This window comes from Tachypleus tridentatus, chromosome 12 (genome assembly GCF_004210375.1).
Source record: "Tachypleus tridentatus isolate NWPU-2018 chromosome 12, ASM421037v1, whole genome shotgun sequence".
Lineage (NCBI taxonomy): Eukaryota > Metazoa > Arthropoda > Merostomata > Xiphosura > Limulidae > Tachypleus > Tachypleus tridentatus.
This window is the reverse complement of record NC_134836.1, coordinates 78,157,109-78,176,129: the sequence shown is the minus strand read 5'-3', so window position 1 is coordinate 78,176,129 and position 19,021 is coordinate 78,157,109. Positions and strand designations below refer to the sequence as shown.

The window sequence follows — 19,021 nt, the reverse complement described above, 5'->3', positions numbered from 1 at the left end:
TATAGAAATCGCTATATACGCCACAACCACTGCGGGTATCAAAATCCGGTTGTTAGCAATATAAACCTCTAGAGTTATTGCTAAGTCACCAGAGGGTCATTTCATTTATAGACGACATACCCAGTGTTTCGTTCAAATTTTGTTGTTTTTGTTTGTTTTAAATTTTGTGCAAAGTTACATGAGGTCTATCTGCGCTAGCCGTGTTTAATTTACCAGTGTAAGATTAGAGGAAAGGCAGCTAGTCATCGCCACCCACCGCCAACTCTTGGGCTACTCTTTTACCAATGAATAGTGGGAATGATCGTCCCATTATAACGTCCCCATGGATGAAAGGGTGAGCATGCTTGGTGTGACGGAGATTCGAACCCACAACCCACAGATTACTATACTATCGCCCTAACCAAATTTTATTGTTTCAATCTTCGTAGTGTAGTATTCTAACATACTGATTCTCACGGGATCGAAACATATTTATTGCCTAGCCCTGCTTAACTACCACAAAAGGCGATGTGAAACGGAATCACATAATCCTAAAGATTAGAATTTGTGCACTTTTAATTTTAGGATCGCACTGATATGGAAACTGTTAAAGGATTCTAAAACGATTAGTTCAAAGCGATAATTATTAGTCGTAAATAATCAATATTTTCTGTGTTTTTAAGATTTCGATATTTTATTTATTTGAAAATAGTATTTTAAATACCGTCTATGTATGGCAATACTTAAGTAGTGTTAAGGAAATATTGTTCATGTAATACATTTGTGGACGAATTTGCGTAGTGCAGACTAAATAATGTCTGGGCATGGCCAGGTGGTTAAGGCGCTTGACTCGTAATCTGAGTATTATATTGAAAATCCATCACACCAAACATGCTCGCCCTTTTAGCCTGGTGGCGTTATAATGTCACGGTCAATCCTACTATTTCTTGGTAAAAGAATAGCTCAAGATTTGGCGGTTGGTGGTGATGACTAGCTTCTTTCCCTCTAGTTTTACACTGCTAAATTTGGGACGGCTAGCACAGATAGCCCTCGAGTAGCTTTGCGCGAAATTCAAAACAAACAAACAAGCAATCACCTGAAACGTGCATACAGAAATTTGACATAATTAAACAGCTTATTATGGAACCATACATAGATAAAACTGGTAAAATATAAGTGTCGTTAATAAACACTTTGTGGTGCATACATAAACTCACTTGCAGATTGTACTGATGGGATCACAAAGTCCCGAGAACCGAGTTTAGTGGGACGCCTTCACAGAGATCGCTGGAGAAAAACCCACGCATGCTCAATAGATTTCGTGTCCGTGACTCTTTTCATCTATTTATTTATGTCAAGTTTATGTATTATGAAATACAAGGGTTGCATGTTTTCCATGAACAAACGCAATCGTGATACTTAGAAAACATATAGTTCCAAAACGTAGGTGACATTAAACCATCCAACAAATTTTGACTCAGGTTTTCATACTTGTCTAATTTTACACATTTCTTCGAAATACTTATCTAAGTGTTTTAATAATTAAAGCAAATAAAGAAAGAAAAAATCTTCGGATATTTAAATCTATCTTATAAAACACATTATGTTTTATTCAAGTATTTATATAAGAGTTTATTCAAGTGTTTTAATCCTCAAGTTTCCTATTTGTTTTTGTAATGTTCAGATTACAGAGAACAACATTTATGTATGTTGAAACAATTGATGTAAATTGGGCGAAATCACTCATTTTCTGTGGAAAAATACACTTGGAACCCATGGGTTACAATTAACTTACATCATTTGCATTATGAAATAAGTCTAATACAAAATTACTATAACTTGTGTTTCAAAGATTCGTTTTCCTTAATACGTGGAATGTAATGTGAAACATAGTACAGATAAAAACCTTCACAACTGTAAGAATTGTAAAGCGTACGCACAAACACTTATTGACTTTGCACTGATAGCTTTAGGCATTACTTTGATCTTAGTGTCTTAATGTTTTCCAGTAGTTAAGTAAAGCAAATTATTGTAGAAACTCAGTCCAGTTCTGATAAGTGTTTAGGCTTGATAATCCAGGGGTGGTCAGAAATTAGTTGAGATTTTATTTCGCCCCTTTATTTACTTTTATGATAAATAAAACTTTGGGGACTTGACTGTCTGAATCATACCAGCCAAGCAGTTCGTAATATCTCTCACTCCCAAGTAGGATTAAAACCATAATTTCACATTTGGGAACCGAAGAGAAACAACTGTGTTTGAGGGCCCCTGGTTGTTTGACAAGTCCCTTCGTGTTTTTAACTTGCTTAAGTGGATTGCCGAGATCAAGAGAGCTGAGAGGCCGAAAAGAAAGACCGGAAATGCTTTCCTTTCTATGATAGAAAAGCTGGGTTCACTTATTATATTTGTGCACGTCACCAATTCCAAGATTGTCAATAATCGCGTGATCATTGCACGAAATCTTTTCAGAGGTACTACACATCTTGATGGGGAGGGTCAGGTACTATGTAGATCCCTTTTTCCCTTGTTCCGCAGAAATATTTGTTTCTTGGAATTTCGCGCATTATTACTCGAGGGCTATCTGCGCAAGCCATTTCTAATTTTAAAAGGATTGAAAAAAGATGAGGCCAGGTAGTTAGCACCACACACTTCAAACAATAGGGCTGCTTTTTATCAATGAAAAGTGGGATTGATCGATAATTATAACGCGTCCAAGGCCGAAAATGTGAGCAATTTTTTTTAAGGGAGTCGACCACACTAACTACCAGACCCTTCAGAAAAAGGGTGGATAAACTTAATGTACTAATATTAGCTTTTCATGAAAGCAAGTTACCTGCACAGATTAAAAATGAAAACTGATCCGTTAATAAATATAGCTAATTAGATATAGCTTTCTTACGTTGTTACTCACGAATATTATAATTTATTGTTCAATCATTTGGGAACTTCGCCGTTAATAATATTTTCGGCCGTAAACTCAATAATGTATCATAAGATTAAACCGTCTTAGGAGGCTTAGGTTAGTACCAAATCTACCGTTTTTAGCAGTGTAAGTCTACAGACATGCCGCTGTGCCACTAGGGAACATTAGAATAACAAAAATTAAAAACACATATATACATGAACAGCGACTGGAAGATATTGACGCCAAAGGTTGATTGTATGTTGTTTATGTATTTATTTCTTGTTAACCTCAAAGCTACACAATGCAATATCTACAATGTGGCTACTACAGGGATCAAATTCTAAATTTTAGCACTGTAGCTGTTAAACTTACAGCGGAGGTAATAAGGAGCATTGCTTATAAACCAAAGTTGACTTAGTACACTTGTCACTTTGATAGATGCCAGCCACCCACTATTCGTTGGTACAAGAGTAGCCCAAGAGTTGGCGGTGGGTGGTGATGACTAGCTGCCTTCCCTCTAGTCTTACACTGCTAAATTAGGGACGGCTAGCACAGATAGCCCTCGAGTAGCTTTGTGCGAAATTCCAAAAAACAAACAAACAAACAGATGCCAGCCAATACTACGTGGATTCAAATATCATTAGAAGGATAAGTTTTATTTGATTAAGAGTGAATCAGACTGTAGGCTTCTTTCTACTCCACTCTATATATATATATTTTCACATAACTATTATATGAATAGGCCTAGAACTTCGTCCCAATGGAAGACATAATGAATTACCAGCTTCTGAGTTATGTAGCAAAGTGGTAGTAAGCGAAGAAATATACTCAATTGCTTATTGTGCACCGAAACAACGTTCCCATTTTTTATTGTAAGTTAAAAAGTAGTTCTTTTGTCTTACTAGTTTCAATGACGTAATAACCTTTAAGATACAGTTTGAAATCATAATGATTAAAAAAAAAAGAATCCTGAAGCTTACTGCTTCTATTTAGCTTTTGGTGCTATACTTCGTGTATGAATATTTATACCTTGTTTGTTTACTGATTTTCGTAAGTTACATAAAAGATTTCTGTGTTAGCAGTGCTTAATTTTGAAGATATAAACTAGAGGGAAGGTAACTAGTCATCCAACTACCAATTCTTGGGCTACGTTTGATGAAACAAATAGTGGTATATGACTGCAATTCTTATAACACACCCACATCATAAGAGTGTGGGGCGAGATTTATTTATTTATTGCGGTAACTTAGCACGTAATCTCAGCTCCCCAATCCGGTACGCTAACCAGTGAGCCACGCTGGTAAATATATATATATTTAGTTATTGAACCGTACACCAGCTTATAACTGTTCACACAAAGGTTCTGGATTCAATCACTTAATTTTAACACTTTTACTACTTATTTTATGTAGTACATATGTTAGAGAACTACTATATCATTGACGAGGATGTCGCCAGGAATGTTTTATATGTAGGCTTAAGAAAGCAGTGAGTCAGTAACAGTCCGGCACGTATCCCTAGCAAAGTTTGTGGGACTTTATGCCATGTTGAAAATATGATGAGGTCATGAATGCGTACAATTATAACGCCAAGTTTTCCAGCGCTAGGTTCAATTTTCTATGACCACACAGTTGAAGTTCAAAATGGAGGCCGTTCGTGTCAAACAACATCCGTGATCAATTACACTTATATTTCAAATGATAAAATTTTTCAGACCTCTACGCAGGCGAAAGTTGTGTCGTTCGTGCTCAGCTTTTACCCACAACGTCTACAAACTAAGTTAAAATATCCCCCCATACCACCATAATGGCAACGTCCTTCGTATCGTCCAATGAACGGAAGCTGGAGCCAAACGTGACCTTGAAGCGACCAATGAATAGGAGAAGCGTCCTAGAGATGAATATAACGCGGAACGAGGCTGATTAGTTCAGGGTAAACTCGTTAGACTGCGTGACTCTAGATATGCTGATAAGTTTGAGGGAAGACTGATTAAAGGGAATTTAAATTTCTTGTTAAAAACAAAAGAAATTGATTTTTAACCTCAAGAACACTGACTGACGCTTCCTGAACTGAATAAATTTTAAACGTTAGAAAAGTGAGTACAATCTAGAACTAAAATGGTTTTTAGGAAGTTAGCGTTATATTTTCAATGTTAAAATAAATGCTGTAGGCATTAATTGTAACAGTAACTATTAATATGATTACATTTACACTCTAACTTGCAATTATAGTATATACTAACGAAATTAAACTTAGTGTTAAAGGATATCGAGCATTTGTTACTGTTAAGGCTTAGTGATATTTATTCATGTTTTTTTTTATTTCGAACAATTTTTATATAATACATCTTAATCCAAAATTAGTCAAACTAAAATTGTTGTGACATAGTAACTTGATTAATGATGTTGAAAAGTAAAGAGTAATGGATGAGTTATTGATAAACAGCACTGACTTAGTGCAAAAATTTCTCGTCAGGTCGAATCAAAAGAAGGAAGAATGAAGGTTAAATAATTTTAAATATAAGGAAAATAATTATGTATGTTTCTTAAGAACAGACTAATCTCGTCTTACTTGCATAAGTAAAATCTAAGTAAATGTAAATACTATATACATAAACTTCGCATCGGGTCGTTTCTGACACTGACACAGATACGAAGTCATTACATGAAAAGTTAATTCGAAACATTTGTAATCAAGTTCACTACTGCAAAAATGCTTTTTACAGAATGGTTGTTTTAATCTTAATATTTTTCTACAGAACATGTACCTCTTGGGACTACATGCACAAACATTAGGAACATTACTTGGGGGGGGGGTCACATATAGATATGTTTACATGGCAAAGTGACAATTAAGTGTCAGATGATCGTTTGTAATACAAGGACTCTGATTTCGACATGTTCGTTTTATGTGACGTACTCATAGTTGCTATAGGTAACTTTAGAACGATTCGTTTGATAATTATGATTGTGTTTATAGGAAGAATTAACATTATCCTATTTTTCTTTATCTGGTTAGGTTCCCTGATATCATTGATTATTATTTTAGGCTACTTAACTTTCCTAAACTTAGGGATCTTCTAAGAATAATGATGTCGTATTTATGATTGTGTAACTTTTAATCATTTATGGATAAGTTTGATTTTGATAGCAGAGTGATATAGGAAACGCTCTCCTTTCATTTTTCGAACTGTTCGAGTGAAATTCATCAATATTAAGAAAGTTACTCCAGGAAAAGCAAGAGTAAATAAAACTTGATCCAGACTCGATGAGTTTCTAAAACCTTACGGTTAACCCTGGACCCCGACCTTAATGAGTGCGTTTTCCACTTTTAACTTGATTCCCAAATTTATGCGCTAGGTGGCTAATCGGGTATCCGTTTGATAGGTAATATTACAGATGTATGTAAAGAATGCTCTGATTGAAGTAGGTATTAATATGGTAAATATTTATTTACCAATTGTTTAAAAAAATCAAAATATTAAATATTCATGGAAGGCTTAGTTAAAATAGGGTAATTATATACGTGTGAAGATGAGCAATATATTTAATTACATCGTTTCAACAATGATATAGAAATTCACAGCTGTGACACTGACTAACATATCTTTATACATATCACTTTAAAAAAAAAAAGTGAACTATCCACAACTTAAGTAGGAGTGAAAATCTCGCTTTTTTTACGTATATACGCATGCGCATATACTAAATTTAAGATATAAATATATACATAACGTTACGTTTAAAAATTCATGCATAAAATAAGAGAAAGTAACTAAAGAACGTAAGTTAAAATAAAAAAATGTTCGAATTAAACAGTAAAAATATTGTTTTAACTTTAAATATTTTCGCCGGCATGACAGAGGTTAGTGTAAAAATGTATAACTTCAACCGAATTCTATTCCTCACGATGGACGCAGCAGATAGCTCTAAAACTATCAATTTAAAAAATAAAGTTCGTGATAATGTTATTTAAGTCCATATTGCATAATTTTAATATAAGTTTGTTTTTTTTGCCAGGTGGTTAAGGCGCTCGACTTGTAATACGAGGATCGCGGGTTCGAATCCCCGTCACACCAAACTTGCTCGTCCTTTCAGCTGTGGGGGCGTTATAATGTGAGGGTGAATACCATTATTCGTTAGTAAAATAGTAGCCCAAGAGTTGCCGGTGGGTGGTGATGACTAGCTGCCTTCACTCTAGTCTTACACCCCTAAATTAGGGACGGCTAGCGAAGATGCATATTGTATGTTTTTTCAGTTATCTTTTTTTTTAATAATTAGTTGATGAATAATAATTTCATTGGAAGTTTCAGAATTATGATTAGCTTAGACAGAGCCACGCGGGGAATCGAATCCCGAATTTTAATATCTTAAGTTCTTAAACTTACGCTGTCCCATCAGGAGGCCTCCGAATTGTGAAACGTAGTCAGTAAATACGATTATTTCTTGTTTTATAATTGATTTTCTGTTTTTTCTTAATTTTTAAAATTCCATCATTTAATATTTTTATCAACTTTCTTTTTATCAGGCGGATTATTTTTGTTTTTTAATTTTTTACTGTTCACCATTGTTACCTCGTTTTCATGGACCTCTAACGGCAGCTTTCGTACACTATGACGTTTCTTGCCAATATTTCGCAGATTTGTTTAAAGTTTTTATTTCGAGTTGGCAGCGTATTCAGTGCTGTATTAAGCTTGAGTGGACCCCAGAATCGACTGAAGGAAATGGACTCTTTAAAAAGTGTATTTTTAATAAAAGCAAACTAGCATAATAAGTTAGTATAACTAAAATAAATAGAATTAAGATCTGTTTACTTCTGTATTTGATTTTTTAGTATAATTAAAATAGAATTGAGTCCGTTTTACAAATATCAACGTGTCTCATTTATGTAATTACTCGTCAAAAAATGTATTACAACAAAAGCAAGTTAGATGGAAGATTTTTTGTTATTTTGTGCTTGTGGGTGTTTGGTTCCTTGTTTTGTATTTTGTACTATTTCTGTAATCGTCGACGTAAGACATATTTCCATGATTGTTTTTGATATGGCGATTTTAATGACTTTCTGTGGTTTATTGTCGATGTGGTGACATAGTATTATTTTCAGTCTTTTCATGCAATTATTTTTTTTCATTTTAATGTTTTTTTTCTTGTATATCGAATGTGTTAATTTTCTTTTGTTTTTTTCTGGCTTTCTTCAGCCGGACGTGGCTGAGTTGTTAGCGCGACAGGGCTGTGAATCCGAGGTTAAATGAAAACTTTGAAAAGTTTTTGTTTTGAATTTCGCGCAAAGCTACTCAAGCCGTCCCTAAATTAGCAGTGTGAGACTAGAGGGAAGGCAACTAGTCATCACCACTCACCGCAAACGCTTTGGCTACACTTTTACAAACGAATAGTGGGATTGACCGAACATAATAACGCCCTTACGGCTGTAAGGGCGAGCATGTTTGGTGCGATGGGGATTCGAACCCGCGACCTTCAGATTACAAGTCGAACGCATTAACCCATCTGGCCATGTCGGGCCCTCCCTTTGAAAAAGGCTCTTTACATTTTAGTGCCATGTGTGCGCTATAAGAGTGACAGTAAAATTCCAACTGTTGATAGTGGGTGTGTCGACTAACTTTATTTTCTGTATAAGCTATCATTTAAAAATTAAGAACAGATATGCACAGACTTGCATAAATAGTTATTGGTGTTATTGTAACTATACGCTGATAGTTTATTGTGCTTAATTTGTAGTTCCTTAGTGTGTTTTCTGTTTTTTATGCAAGTAAAAACACAATTGCGGATAATTAAGGTAAAAGCTCGGAACCTATAGAAACCTAACACATGATGCCGTCAGAACAATTTATGGAGTTTCACCAGTTATGTGCTTATAATGAGCTAGTCTTTTATGAAACGTTTTATCGTAATAAAACTTTGCGTGACTCCAATCTTCTTCATGCGCATTTATGTTCGGAGCGTTGAAAATTTATCTGAACCTGTTTTCCATAAAGTGAGTTTTATAAGCAAGGAAAAGAGTGTTTAAAGAGAGGTATATTTAATATTATTTCCACTCGGAATCCTGTGTAACAGTATTTCTATAACTGGGGAGTTGAACGATTAGGATAGAAATGGTAGTTCAGTAATGCAAAATTTACTGTTTTACTATATTTATATTAATGAAAATAGCCAGGTGGTTAGGCACTCGATTCGTAATCTGAGGGTCGCGGGTTGGAATCATCGTCACACCAAACATGCTCGTCCTTTCAGCCGTGGGAGCGTTATAATGTGACGGTCAATCCCACTATTCGTTGGTAAAATAAAATAGCCCGAGAGTTGGCGGTGGATGTTGGTGACTAGTTGTCTTACCTCTTGTCTTACAGTGCTAAATGAGAAACTGTTAGCGCAGATAATCCTCGTGTAGCTTTGCGCAAAATAAAAAAAAAAGTTAATGAAAATAAGTGATGATCACAACGCATGTACCATTTTAAACGTGTATTCATGTGTTGCAGCTCGTCACTTAACTCATTTTTTCACCCATGCCGAAAGAAAAAGAGGGTGAGCAACAAACTATCTATTGGAGGGTGGTGATAATGGTTTGACTAAATAATACAACCTGCGTGGTAAAATATGAGAAAAATTATTCGTATGCTATTGTTCAAAGAGCACATACCCGTTTAAACCTGTATTTGACTATTTATGTAAGGTTGAAATATCTTAGTTGTTAGCATGTCGGACTTCGAATCTGAGGTTACATGGTTCGCCATCTTTCCTCTATAATCCATTAGTTCAAAGTTGGGGGGACTAGTACAAATAGCCTTTTGCTTTTTTGCGCAAATATAGGTATACAGAAATAATTGTTTGTAAATAAATATTAAAGAAAAGTCGAACATATACTTTTTTTTTTTTCAACTATGTTCACTGTTACAAGCGTTTACTAATTGAAACATAAATGTTTCACATTTTGGATGTTTTAATTGCGTTGAAAACAGTAATACGCATTTAAGTTTGTCAAAACGTGTTTCGAAGTGTGTTATCTGGGATAGGACGTTTGAAATTGTTGTGCTTAAAAAGTAGAACAAAAAAGAAAAGTGTTGGTTAAGTGTTCGTTAGGTGAACATAATTTTAAAATAACGTGGCTTAAATATTAATTCTGATAGCCTCTATATATAAATAAATAGTGTTGTCACATAGGCTTCTTCAGGATTAGCGCGTGGTAAAATATGTCGCACTACACAAGGTAATATTAGAACCATTAGACATTGTTTGAAATATTTCTCAAGTTTTCTTCAATGAACTGCATTTTGTACATTTTTTCCTATTACTCTTCGCCATGGGGAAGGGGAGTGGGGCGGTAAGTTCGAGGGTAGATTTCAGATCTATGTTCTGCCACGTGTAAAGTCGAAGAGTATGAATGAAACTATCTCCCCCTCTTCCACACAAGTAAGCTCATGCCACGAAAGCACTGTTTCGTTTTCAAAGATGGTTATCTCGCGCATTGAAACCCTCCCTATTGTTTATTTGCCGCGGTATCTCCAGTATTTTAAATGGTGTGTCTAACTGAATGATGTTACAACAAATCTATACAGTTGCTACCCATGGCGTTCACAGAGTTTTCGTGGGTCGTGGACAGAGTAGTGTGGAATGGTGAATTAATAATTCATTTAAATACGATGAATGTATCAAAAATATTTTCCAGGGGAAAGCCCCCCGCAGACGCCCGTGATTTAACTTTTTCAAATTCATAATCAAAATATATCGGTTTCGAATAAAATCATTCATTTCAATATGATATATTAAACTTAAAAAAAGAATTGTAGATTTTAATACTTAACAATTTTCTACCATCCATTCATATTCATAGATTTGGCAACAAGCGAGTATTTTAATTCACAACATTACCAACCTATCAATTTTTTGAGAAGACACCATAAAAGTTAGGTCCAGATCTGGTGTGGGACACCTGAGAATAGAAAAGAAGCTAAGATCTTATGACAAGTATGACGTATTCATTGGTTTTTTTTTTCCTTTTTTCTTACCAATCGTTTGTTTAAATTCTGTTTAAAGTTTTATTTAAAAATGTGCTTATGGGATTGTGAAAAGATGGACATACTAAGTGTTGTGGGTTTTATTTTTAGGAAACTTGCGGTGTTTGTCATATGTAAATAAATTGGACCTGATGTGTTGGCCAGGAATTAAACTCATTACATATATCGTTTTAGTATTGATAGCCTGGGCATTAGTTTAATCTCCTCCAGTGGGTCAGCTGTATGTTTTTGGATTTGCAACGCCTAAATCTGGGATTCGAATACCCGTTATGGACAGAGCGCGAATAGCTTATCGTGTAGCTGCGCCAAACTACAATAATTTTTATAGATCTTAGTGTCTGGTCCCCTAATTGTATTGTTACAATTTAATCTTTATGTTCAAAGGACTCTTTTGAGTTATTTCAAGTGTAATTTTTTTAAAAGGATTGCGGAATCTATCTAACGCGCATTTTTCAATTTTTCTGAGATATGTAGACGACCCATAATTTATGATATTTAAAACCGCACACGGCGCTACTGCTGCTGGTTATTATATGTACACATTTTCCTGTGTCTTATGCAAAAGATATGAACGTTTAATGTTTTTGATATTTATTTCGTGTTGTTAAGAGTAGTGAACTTTCATGTCTGTAGGAAAAGGAAACAAAATAATCGTAAAATGCACGAAAGAGAATCGTTTTTCTGAAGGTATGTTTTGTTGCATATATCAGAAGTCGTCGTAGCCAAGCCGCACGCAAACGATCTTAGTTGTGGCACGATAGTAAGGGATCAATTTTTCCATAATTCCACAATTTACTGCCTGCTGACATGAAATAATATTTTGCCGTGAGAAAAGTAGTAAGTTAGGGTGCGTTAGTGTGAAGTCTTTCGTTTTATCAGACATTCTCTTTCAAGAACTTTTGTCTTGAACAGAATAAATGAGCTAAAGAAAAGTCACTTGCATATCCTTTTGTTTAGCTTGCTTGCCCACTTATTTCTTAAAGTAGGCGTAATACATTAAAGGTCTTGGCTTTGCGACTTCCAAACAGGCCAGTTTCTTGTGAATATTTATTTAATCATAAAAACAGTTGGTAGTAGGTAGTCGAAACTAAATCATAAAGTTTTGTTCGCCAATTTCTATTAAATATTTATATAGTGTGTGTGTGTGTGTGTAATATTTCCTTATTTCCCCGAAAGGAGGCTGAAAGTCGCCGGGATGGGTTGCATATTTTAACCATTTGCACAATGATACAGTAATGTGTTGTCTGCAAGTCAGTCAGTCAGTCGACACTAAAAATAATGTTACTTACGGGACATTTGACATTTCGGTTTGTACTGTCGTGACGTTATCAAAGCGTGGGAATGCCAGGAATAAGGAAGATAATTATGTTCTCTAGGCTACAATACAGCATGACGTACAAACTTCAAAATCAAGATTTTTTTTTTTTTTTCGTTATGGTTTCACTTGTTATTGAAACAGAACGCTTTCGGGGACCCTGCGGATGTACACCTAGTTGATAATTCAGCAAGAACAACAGTAGTAGTAGGCCTAACAATGTTTTTAAGTGAAAAGTTTAATTTAGGACACGGTATATTATTTCTGTGGCCTTATTAGTCTAACTTACAAAAACCTTCAGTATTTTCGTACTTATTTTTATTTACATTAATTTAAACTTAAAGACACGTTAAATTAACCTAAATTTATTATTTTCACTGCTATGACGTTACATTCCCCAGTAATTTTAAATTTTTATGTAAAAAAATACGTACTTTATTACTTACATGTTGCTTAATAAAACTTCTGTAGCTTGTTTTTATTTCCAAATATTCTAGAGTATAAAAAGTTACTTTAATTACATACACAAATTTTATTTTGATTAATCCACAAATTTGATTTCGACGGAAACTGCATTAGTTCCGAATACCGGGATCGACAGTCTGTGTTCTAATCTTTGTTTTCAGCTGAATAAGTTTTTTATTCTTAAACATTGCGGTTTAAACGTCGAAAGGTGGCTAAGCGTTAGAACTCAATAGCTTTAATGAATATTTTCATGGACCGATTAAAACCTGTAAGCGAAAGAGTTTTGTAAATCACAATTATAGCAACCTTTAGTACTCAGATTCTTGAAACGGAAGTAACTGAAATATTGATTTTTTGTTACTTGACAGTAAAATCTCTGAACATTACTTGTGAAATATGTATTACTATTTCTTCTGTATATTCAAGTAAAATTGTAGCACAAACCAGCGATTTGTTAACGTAAACCATGGATCCCGAGCTACCACCCTTCTCTGTAGTTTAAAAATTCCTCACCCTAATTACTTACATCAACGTCTGTAAGGAACATTGCCACACATTTTATCAATAAAAACGCTTGTTAATTATACTAAAATGGTGTTTCTGTCCAGTACCGTATAGTTGTTGCTCTTCTAATGATGCATAAAGCTTTAAAATGGTCAAAGATGTTATTTATCTCTTTAAAGTGTCTTATTTCACCGTACTTACGGTTAACGTAATTCTTTAAAATAAAGTTACACCCTTACTCCTTTGTGTACTGTGTTTAGCGGCTTATCTACTACACGTGATCGCACGTCATTTTGAAGTTTTTGTTCACGTTTAAGACATGATTACCTGAAATACAGAGAATCAACAGTTTGATGAGGGGCCTACGTTTATTTAACTTATTGTAGGAATTATATTGGACAGAATGTTATTAATAGTGTTTTGTGTATCGACATGTTTTCCCTTTAGAATGCAGTAATGTTGCTATGAGCTAGAAAGTTGGAAAAACCAGTAATTAATGGAGAGGCAAAGACTAACAGGTTAAATAGATTTTTGTTAGTTTTTCACCGAGTAATAGAAGACGGGTCTATGCAAATAATGACGTAATCGTGTATACAAAAATATTTATTGCAGCCTGTTCTATAATTTGTTATTCACTGTTTGATTTTATGATTTCAACAAAGAAAAATTGGGTTTTAATAATTAAATATTTTTGATAAAAACTTGCTTTGTTTGGATTTCTTCATATAATGAATATTCAGCACGACAGTTTAATTGAAAGGTATATCGGAATGTATCCTGTAAATAAATTGAAGTATTCTATTTACTTTGGGTCTTTACCTCCAATAATTTTTTTGCCAGTCAATATCTCAAGTGTTTTAACAAGTAAATGATTTAAAATACTTCGAGTTTTATTGAAACACCACAATTTTATTCACTTCAGTACAGATGGCACCTCGGTGAACTTGGTAGAGATAGCCCGTTGCGGCTTTGCTGTAACACACACACACACACACACACACACACACAGTACAGACGGCGATGAGATTTTTGGTACATGTACGTTAAAATTCCTCCTAGGAAAAGTAGCAGTGCACATGCTTACAAACACTTAGCTCATATTTTAGGTTTATACGAAGTTGTGTGTGGTTTGGCTGTTGTTACTACAGAATTTAATGATGATAATAATTAGCCACGAAGATGAAAAGCCACAAGATCAAACTCAAGGTCAAGAACACTAGGAGTTCATTACCGCTTGTGCTTATAATAAATATTTAATAGATACTTTATATTGTACAACTGTAAAGGACTCGACGCAGAAACACGTGACTTTCGTGGGTGTTCAAGAAAGATAATGTCTAGAATAATTATTTGGAACCTAACCTGCAGTTTAGTTTTTGATTTTATGTTCTGTGACAGTGGTTCGTAAAGGGATTCTCCAATAGAACATTCAGGCAAAAATGACCTTAGATAGCAGACGTATTCTTGAGACGACACTTAATTTTTCCTGTGTATAGTTAAGACCGTCCAAACATTGGTAATACGCAAAATGTTTTCACGATTGTTAAACAAATTTATTCCCATTGTCCCTGTCTACTATCTTGTGAAGCCACAGCCAATGGAACGAACTTGGAGAAATCGGACATATACTATATGAAACAAGGGAATATTCACGACTAATTTAAAAGTTGATTTACTTTGTTATAAATATACAACAGAGATGATGTGAGCGATTTCGTTTGTACTAGACGCGTCTTAAACGTATGTTTACACGAAATGTATGGCACATAGCTCGATAAATAATTATTTGAGAAGGCACGAAGCTTTATTTAAAGCGCTATTTCAAGAAAATGTCTTAATGGGGTTGTGTCTTTCTCTAAGTTTGTATTTGACCATTGCTGTCCATTGACAAAGCCAACATACAAGATAAAGACTGGAGTTCTACTGCTGACTGTTTGCCTTCCCCATGTAAAATTATTGTAAGTGACAACTAGTATAATGTAAGATCGTATAGGCATTTTGCAAAAACAAACTGAAGCACTTTTGTTTTTCGACCTCCTAAATTTTGTTGTGGTGGGAAATTTTCTAAGATAATTTTGCCATTCAAAAAAAAAAAAAAAAAAATCTGGTGTTTTCCTAGCGCGCGCATTAGTTGGAAATTACAGCTTTTACATTTTCTAGTGCATGGATTGAAAATTATCACGTAACATTACCGACTTTGCTGTTGGCTGTTGTTATTCGAGTTTTCTGTTTCTTTGTAGTTTTCCGTTGAAAATTGGCATAACTTAAGCAAGATAATTAAAAATTGTTGACTTAAAAAGGGGGAGGGTCTAGGGATCATGAAAAACATGCAGAAACAAGTTGAATCAAAGTAAACAAACAAGACTGGAAATAGTTTCTACGTTGTTTTGATTACACATCTAGAATGCTTGTGAATTTTAATGAAGTTAAAATAGGGATTTGTAGCTTTTTGAGTCCCTGGTTGTGTTTAGGCTTCACAATGCAATCTTTCATTTTGATTCAACTTGTGTCTGTACTTTTTTGACAGTCTATATTCTCCCTTTTTAAATTAACAATTTCTACTAATCTTGATTTACGAAATAGACAGTAACAGTACAATAAGTGCTGGAATTGAGAGCTTACCATAGACTTTTGTTTCATTTTAATCAAATGGAACAAATGCATTTCGTAGGAAGAGTAAATGAAAAGTACCTTGACTAAACTTACTGAAACTGCTGGACCACGTGAGACTGGTCGAATTACTAAGAGCCACAAAAAGCTAATTATACAGCCTGAAGTTGACTAAATAGGTAAAAAAACATTCACGAAACACTGGGTTACGTTGCCTTCTGTCTGAATTGGTCGCATCACATGTCGTACCTGAAACTTCCTTTTGCTGATGTCATTTTAATTGTCATCCGAAATCGATGTCCGTGGAAGAGAACTTACTTTTACATAATATTCTACACTATTCTTTTAATTATGTTAAACTACAGTTTATTTTATGAAAAAATCTAATACGATAACTCGTATATTTATATTGGTTTGTTACATAGGTATTTCATATTCTGCAGTGTTGTGTATTTGAACAACGCCCAAAACTATAGTTTATTTTACAGAATTCAGAATAAAATGGCAGATAGTTTGTTTCTGATATCTAAATTGGATTAATCACAGTAGCCAGACAGATAATATAATAGAACTTCTTGAAATCAACTCTTGTAGTGCGTTGTCAAAGTAACGGTTAAGGTTGACTTTGAAAATTGCAAATGAAACCATTGCATCGAACGATTGCAAGAAGGCAGAAACGCCTCTTAATTAAGGCTTGTAGTTTTCTTTTTATTTGTAGAGGGCGTTGTCAAGAGAATCAGTTGCGTGCTATATACGTATGGTAGAAGTGTTAGTAGGGTACTAAATTCACTTGGATAATGGTCAGACACACGCACAACCTCATTTTATTTGCCGAGTAGGTTGAAAGTCTAACAAATGACGAGAAAGTTACTGTAAGAAAAATATTGTTTAGATCACGATGTGAACACGTGCGTGAAGTTTATTTATTTTTTTAATGGAATAACTTTATGATAAAAAGGACATTATACGTTAGGTATGCAACGCCAGAGTGTAGTTCTGAAAGAAATAAAACTGCTTTCATTAACTGTGATATACTTTAAATAATTTTCAGAAACGCTGTCAGTTGTCTTTGTGTGTTATCTGACATTTGTGTAATCAGTTTCGACGGGTATTCATTTAATTTATTAACGAAATGGGTGTTTACATGCATGAAACCTTTGGCGTTGAGACGTGTAATTTTTTAACTGAAATAACACAGGCATTAGAATTTACATTTTGTAAAAATTATGGTTTTATTAACGGATTTTCTATAATTCCGCTATTTCGTAAGGATGTTTTTTTACAAATCTAGATGAATGAACGGTTAACTCGTATTTCATTTGCCATAATGAATATTTATTATTCTGTTTGAGTTCTAGAACGGTCGATAAGACTCGCGTCGCGATTGGTCTAGAGCAGTGGTTCTTAACCTGGGTTCAATCGAACCCGAGGGGTTCGGCGGAGGTCAAGACACTCGCACTGTGTGTGTCCGTTTCGTTCACTCCACTCATATGATTCGTGACCTCATGCTCCACTTGGCCATCATTGGCTGCGGCTGATCACGTCACATCACTTGGCCTTAATATCTGTGCTGCAGGGAACTTCGTGCGCTTAGCAGTCGACTTGTGACTATAGTAATCGTGCGTCATTTGTGATTTTTTCCCTAATCTTTAAATCCCTTCATACTAACTATGTCGAGCAAAAACAGTGGTCGGACGAATACGTACAATATGAATTCACGTATATAACGGAACATGATGGGAGTCAGCGTCCTCAATGCATGATTTGCAATGCCAAGTTGAGCAATTCTAATCTAGCACCGGCAAAACTAAGAGAACACTCCCTAAAGCTGCATGGAGATGGGAAATACAAGAACACAACGCTTGCTGAATTCAAGGTAAAGAGAGCCAGGTTAGATGAAAAGGCTACTTTGCCTGTTCTCGGTTTTGTACCCATCGACAAACCGATCCTCACAGCATCGTACGAAGTTGCGCACTTGATCGCAAAGCAGGGCAAACCACACACCATTGGTGGAGCATTCGGAAAACCAGCTGCGTTGAAGATGGCGAATAGCATGCTGGGAAGAGCTGCTGAAAAAAGTTATCCCAAATTCCTCTTTTAAATGACACCATCAGCAGCAAAATAGATGACATGGGTGATGACATCTTGGCTCAAGTAGTTGCAGATCTGATTTCAAACCAAGCAAAATTCGGCCTTCAACTCAACGAGACCATCGACATTTCCAATCTAAACCAGCTTGTTGTATTCGTGCACTATGTGAAGAACGACGAGATAAAATGTTTTTTATTTTGTAAGCCTCTTAAAACAACAACAACAACTAAGGCAGCCGACGTGAAGAAACTTGTGGAATATGGTTTCTGCAGTTTGTTCAGATGGAGCTCCAGTCATGGTGGAACGAAACTAGTTTTGGTGCGCTGATGAAAGCTGATGCACCAGACATTACTGTAACGCACTGTGTTCTGCACAGGCATGTGTTGGCAACAAAAACCTTGTCTTAAAAACTGGCAGAAGTATTAAAACTTGCAGTGAAATGTGTGAACTTTGTGCGAAATATTGCCCTGAAGCACCGCATCTTCAAAGAGCTGTGTAATGAAATGGGCTCTGAATTCGAGGTACTTCTGTACCATTCTAACGCTCAGTGGTTATCCTAAGGAAAGGTGCTGAATCGTGTTTTTGCCATGCGTGTGGAATTAGCCCTGTTTTTGCGAAAGCACCAACATTGTCATGCAGATTACTTCGAAAAATCTGAGTTAATTCTCATTTTGGCGTACATGGCCGATATCTTCAATGCTCTCAATCATCTCAATGAACAGATGCAGGGCGGTGGTGTCAACATCATCGAAGCGGGAGAAGACCTGAAGGCTTTTCAAAAATAGATACCGTTATGGAAACGACGAACAGAGAATAACTTCGCAAAGTTTCCCCTGCTGGACGACTGTGTAAGTAAGATCGAAGATGTGTCTGAAATCGGAGACATTTCTGTACCTGGGGAATTGAAGCAAGCAATTGCCATGCACTTAGATGAGCTTGCAAAGTCTCTCGACGGATACTTCCCCACCAGAGAGTCATATCCAGCATGGGTGAGACAGCCGTTCACGTTTAGTGTTGTGACAGCAGATGTCAATGATGAATACCTCGACGAAATTATTGAACTTCAGCAGTCAGGTTCAACAGCAACTTTTCAGAACAACAACGCTCTGAACGTTTTAGTGTTACC

General features: G+C 35.3%; 1 protein-coding gene across 12 annotated transcripts in view; it reads left to right on the top strand.

The window, feature by feature from the left end:
• Window positions 1–19,021, top strand: part of LOC143233698 (extracellular sulfatase Sulf-1-like) — a 112,908-nt gene that overhangs the window by 43,277 nt on the left and 50,610 nt on the right. For 5 of the 12 annotated variants that reach the window (XM_076470221.1, XM_076470217.1, XM_076470208.1 and 2 more), the window contains exon 1: window positions 4,785–4,979. The exons of 5 other annotated variants lie outside the window; for them this stretch is intronic. The gene's annotated coding sequence lies outside the window, so the exon portion shown is untranslated. Of the gene's footprint in view, window positions 1–4,784; window positions 4,980–6,990; window positions 7,128–7,174; window positions 7,309–19,021 lie in introns of those variants that run through there. 2 more of the 12 variants (XM_076470209.1, XM_076470214.1) reach the window with 2 other exon arrangements.